The sequence below is a fragment of the Ornithodoros turicata genome, chromosome 1 (assembly GCF_037126465.1).
Source record: "Ornithodoros turicata isolate Travis chromosome 1, ASM3712646v1, whole genome shotgun sequence".
In the NCBI taxonomy this organism is placed as follows: Eukaryota; Metazoa; Arthropoda; class Arachnida; order Ixodida; family Argasidae; genus Ornithodoros; species Ornithodoros turicata.
In genome coordinates, this window is record NC_088201.1 from 119,990,795 (window position 1) to 119,996,332 (window position 5,538).

A 5,538-nucleotide genomic window follows, 5' to 3' on the forward strand; every position below is an offset into this window, starting at 1 on the left:
ACGCACGTTGTTTTTCGAGCCACCAGTCGAGGTGATGTAAAACCATTCTCTCCAACGGTTTCCCCATAAAGCTTGTCAGGCTCACAGGGCGAAAGGAAGATAGGGCATTTGGGGGCTTGCCTGGTTTCAAGATGGGAACAACCAATGCCTCCCCTTCCAAGGTAGGTGGTAAATATCCTTGTTGCCAAGACGTATTATACACATGAAGGAGAGCTTGGAGTGACCGCCCGTCAAGGTTTCGCAGTGCCGCATAGGTGATTTTATAGGGTCCCGGGGACGAGCTGGCGTTCACAAGCTTCAACGCTGCCTTTAGCTCGATTAGTGTGAAGTCGCGTTCCATAACTTCCGGTGGATGGGGCCAGTCTTGGAGAAGTTCAGCCGCCAAACTGTGGACAAAGCTGCAGTGTAGCGGTGTCGTCGAGGCAGACGCCGGTGTCGTTGGTACCACGCAGAAGTCCGTCGCTAGCGTGTTTTCGTCTACACCCTTAACGATGGCCAAGGCCGCGAGAGGATTCTTTTGAGGGGGCGCCTGCTTCAGAGATCGGATTGTCCGCCAGATCTTCGTGGCTGGGTCAAACGGTGGAAGACGGTGACAAAGCTTTCGCGAACGCTTCCTGTCCTCTTTGTTAAGTTCTCGTGTAACTTTAGCTTTCATCCGGCAGCATTCCACAATGTCTGTAAGTTGCCCTGACCGACGAGCCGTTCTTTCTGCTCGGCGACGTAATGCCCTAAAGTGGTTAATTGCAGGAGAATGACCGACATGTCCTGTTACCCTTTTAGACATGCCACATATTATTAGACATACCACCGCGTCCTGAATACCGCGGCTAATTGCTTGCCAGAGAGCCTCTGGGGACATACCGATGTGCACAGATGTTCTGAGGCCCTCACGAAAAAGTCTCCAGTTTGTGGAAGAAATCAGTCCAGTAGTTGCTGAGAGGGGCAGTCTGCTGTGCGAAATATATAGAGGAAAATGATCGCTACCTCTAGTGTCGACGTCCGTAGCGCACGAGAAGTGGCAAATTATGTCGGTTGAGCACCACGAGAGGTCCAATACATCGAGTGACGTTGGGGATCGCATGTAAGTTGGCTCTCGATTGTTCAGCAGGCACATGTTATTATTCTCCATTGCCTCCAACAACCTTCTTCCCCTACCGTCCGTCCTTCAGCTTCCCCAGGCCGAGTGATAGGCATTGAAGTCACCCAGCACGAGTGCCGGGGCTTCCAGAGGACCAAGTAAGCGTTCGAGGTCACTCCACGGGACCTGTACCGCGGGACGGATATAGATACTGACGACCGTTAACAGCATGGGCCCAAGGCGGATCCTGCACGTGACATAATTATAAGAGCGATGACAAACTGACCCTACACTCTAAATCCGGCACCCGATATGTACCGCACGGAGGAGGACTCGCACCTGGGCCAAGCGGTACACATGAGGTACAGTCCTCAACCAGCAGGTACAGTTCGCGACCACTGCGAAATTCAAACGGTACAAGGGCTCTGAGACCCATCCGTACCGGCTAGGTACCTTTTAAGCACGATCTGTAGCAGCTGTACCTCATGTGCACCGCGTGTTTCCGGCGCATGAGTACGAACGCCTTCTCACGATTTCCATGCGCTGCAAAAATATTTCGCGTGATTTCGAATGCCAGTTTATAAATTCCCTTATGCAGCAGTGCCGTAATTGATCAGCACTATCATTCTATCAAACAAGTGCAATAACTAGAACCTGTGACCGTGAGGGATCGCACGTTTGGGAAGAATGAGTTTCTTGCAACCGCTGGCAAATCAGTTTGTTTTGAAACGTCGGGGAGCGAGGACGAGTCTGCTCGGTCTTTGAAGAAACTCGTTCGACGCTTTCAAGATTGGAGTCATTTAAGGTGCGTATTATATCTATGAAGTAATTATTCGTCCGCACGACGCATTTTCGTTCATCTTCGCTCTGATTCCCAGTGGTCCTGATCACCGGCAGGCTGGACACAACGACTGAGGGACGAAGACAACGAACTTCGCGCTTCATGCACGAACGTTGATGCGTGTATTAGAGAAGCCTACATTGCACTTTATACCTGGATTACACAAGCAAGTAGGCATGTTTTTCAGGCAAGCTATTTCTATTGTTGGATTTTCTTACACTGTATTTTCTCCTAGGTTACGTCCTGGCGATGTCGTAAAAGGGTGAGTCAATCATCTTCTGTGGTTGGTGTTACGTTCTGCGGAAGATATGAAAGTTGGGGAAGAACAGCAATCCAAAGGTGTGGAAGAGATAAAGAAGCGAGACCACAGAGCAGCTGCAACGGTGAAGGAGAGATGCAGTGGTCAGCGTGCATCCATATACGTTGTGCCCAGTGTGTTCGGCGTTTGTGGATCATGACAATGCACGCTCGCGATGGACAAGCATCACACCTGAAATGGATGTAATTTTCGAATAAAGGTATTTGTTTGTGATATTTATCGTACAGCGTAGCTTCCTGGGGCTGTTAATATATCGTAGAGGAGGGGAACCACCCCGACGGGTAGGCCTAAATCGCTGCGCGCTATCCGTTACATGTACCGCATGTGAGGGCGCGTGTACCTCTTAAATTTAAGAGGTACATTTTTAAAAAAATGTACCTCTTGGCCAAGCGGTACTTAACCGTTACATATGCGTTACCTGGTTTAGAGTGTATGGGCGCAGCAACGAGGCCATTACGAACGTATACCGCTGTTCTTCTCTCAGAGGATTGATGAGATCGATAGATTGTGTATCCATTAACGCGATGTGTAGAATCCATGGGGTGTTCGCATACAGCTATGAAAGGGAACTTGTAATGTTGTAGATGTAATTTAAAATCAGGGAGCTTGTTACGCAGGCTTCGAGGATTCCACTGCATCGCCATGGCCTTTCTATACAATGCCGTCATGCTGATGCAAAGATAATGCCTCCTGTGGCAGAAGGGCTGGACCTCGGGCAGGTGCGACGCACCAGGGAAACCAAAGACAACTGCCTTAAGGGCAGCGAGTACCGCTGAGAAGAATCCCAGAGAAGGCACATCTTCAGGGGCTGATGAAGGTAACTGTCTCCTCGTGCCTGTTGGTTCCGTCAACAACGTGGAAAAAAAAAAAAGAAAAATGTTGACTTGTCTCTTTCTGGTTCCTAGCGACCCATCACCCTCTTGAACACTGATTACAAGTTGTTCATGGCGGTGTTGAGCGGTGGTCTGGAGACGGTAGAGAGAGCCCCCGCTTTAAGGTAACCTGCGGTGTACGCCAAGGGTGTCCTTTCTCTCCTTCCCTCTTTGTTCTCACTCTTGACACCTTCATCCGTCACGTGGTTGCCCATTCTGGCATCCGAGGCTTTCTTGTGCCTGGGATCGTACCATCTGTTAAAGTGTCTGCTTACGCGGACGACGTCACTGTGTTCGTACGGGCTGAGGCGCCCCTGCGAAACGTGTTTCGCACGGGCGGACCTTTGTTCAATATTCGGCCTTGTCCAGAGCCCAGCTGAATAGTGCCAAAACTAAAATCATGGCGGTGGGAAGCTTTACGTTGTCCCGTTCATACGAGCTCATTCCTTGCTCATCGTTACGTATCCTTGGGGTGCGCTTTGACCAAAGAGGAGCGCAGATCTCCAACTGGGACGACGTCGTCTTAGCAGCGAAAGCTGCCATCCTGTCAGCGCAGGGCGCTTCCTTTTCTTTCGCGAAGCGGAGCTACTTCCTTCGGTCGTTCCTCTGTCCCCGTTTGTGGCACCTGGGTCAGGTTCTGCCCCTGCCATCGAGGATTGTCGCCCGGCTGAATGCCATCCTGTTCTCTTTCTTTTGGACGGGAAAACATGCTGTCATCCATCGCCCCACATTGCAGCTCCCCGTGAGTCTTGGGGGCTGGAGCATTCTCGACATATCAATCATCTGCGAGTGCCTGGCACTCAAGGTCTTGTTGAGAGTGCTCAGGGATCCCGACTTGGCTGCACACAGTCTCGCGGTTTACTTTTCTTCTTTGTCGTCGCGTTTCCTTCCCAACATTCCAACTTTGGGGAATCTTGCCCGAGCTGAACAGCCGCACCAGCTACACGGTTCGCTCATCACTTTCTGTCGTCGTATTGAACCCCACCTCAGAGGAAGAGAGGTTGTCGAAGTTTCAGGAGTTCGCGTATCCGAACGCATAGCCTTGGAAAACGAAGATGCTCGTCAGCGGCTCCAGAACATTCGGTTACCGTTCCGAAGCCGAATGTTCACTGACGTTCCGGCTTCGACTCGCGACTTCCTGTGGCTGGCGTGATGGGATGCCCTCCCCACCCAGGACAGGCTCTCCAGAATGCGTATGACTGCTAGCGCTGCTTGTTATTTCTGTAGAGCACGGGAGACGTCGCACCACACCCTGTACGAGTGTCCTGCTTCAAGAGTGTTCTGGGCACGCGTCACTTGTTGCCTTTCACTTAGGTGCCCGCTGCAGTGGCATGAGCTTCGTTTGCCATCGCGGTCAGCTACCCACCGTCTGACCAAACTCGTCAAATTCATCGGATTCCAAGTGTTGTGGAGCGCACGCACTAGATCTGTCCTTGGACGCAGGAGACTCCTGCCTGTATTGGCTGCCATCGTTTCCCTTCGCTGTCGATTGCGCATGTATTTGGTCGGGGAGCTCCACAGTGGCGATGTCCGCGCATTCTGCAACATGTGGCTTGTTCCCCACGTTTTTACACTTTCACGTACTCTCCTTATGTTCCACAGTCACTGAACATCTTGAAACACTGCTGGAACGGCGAAGGAGAACTCTTCTGTAATGTCACATAATAGTTTACCTGTACTGTAGTGATAAGTTTTCATTGTTGTTGCATAACTCCGTGTTTGTGAGTGTCTCATGTAGTAGATATTGTTCATATTTTCATTGTACGTAATTCATTGTTATCCTGCATTGTATGCTTTCATTGGTGTTTGCGATATAATTTTTCTTTCGCCTTTTACAAAAGATCACCGTGGAGGAGGACAGTACAATGAGCTTCTAGACAATTTTTGATAGGCCTAACCCGTTTGGGTAAGGCTATATTATTCAATTCATGGGGAGAACATGCGTCCAAATCAGACGTCTCCTTCCTTCAGACGCCTCCAGACGAGCCACCTCTTCCCCCCTCCTCCCCCTAAAAAGGGAAAGGAACAGAGAGAGAGACAGTAGTTCACCCACTTTGTCTCTCATATGTTTCCAATACGGCGTCCACGAACGAAGAAAATGTAGGATATATGCTCTGGTCTCCCTTCAAATCAGCGGGAAGTCCTGAAGATTAGATAAGAAGCTTATCAGCAGTTAGCAGTGGGGAGCCTCTTCAATCCTGCAAGATGGCGACCCGACGTAAAATCAACCGTGAGTTGAGTTTCTTTATTGAAACTGACCGTGACGTTCGCATGAGCGATGTGCTTCATGGATTATTGAAAAGCGTAAGTCCTCACGCGTCGAAAGGCACCAACCCCTACGGACATGGCAAGTTTGCCATCACGGTAACCTCGAGGAAAGTGGCCGAAGATTTGCAAGCAAAAGGAACGCTTGAAGTGAAGGCATGAA

The 5,538-nt window shown here is 50.3% G+C and overlaps 1 pseudogene; it reads left to right on the top strand.

Moving 5' to 3' along the window:
* The first annotated feature begins 4,878 nt into the window (after window positions 1-4,878).
* On the top strand, window positions 4,879-5,020 carry LOC135379617 (U5 spliceosomal RNA; annotated as a pseudogene).
* The last annotated feature ends 518 nt before the right edge of the window (window positions 5,021-5,538 follow it).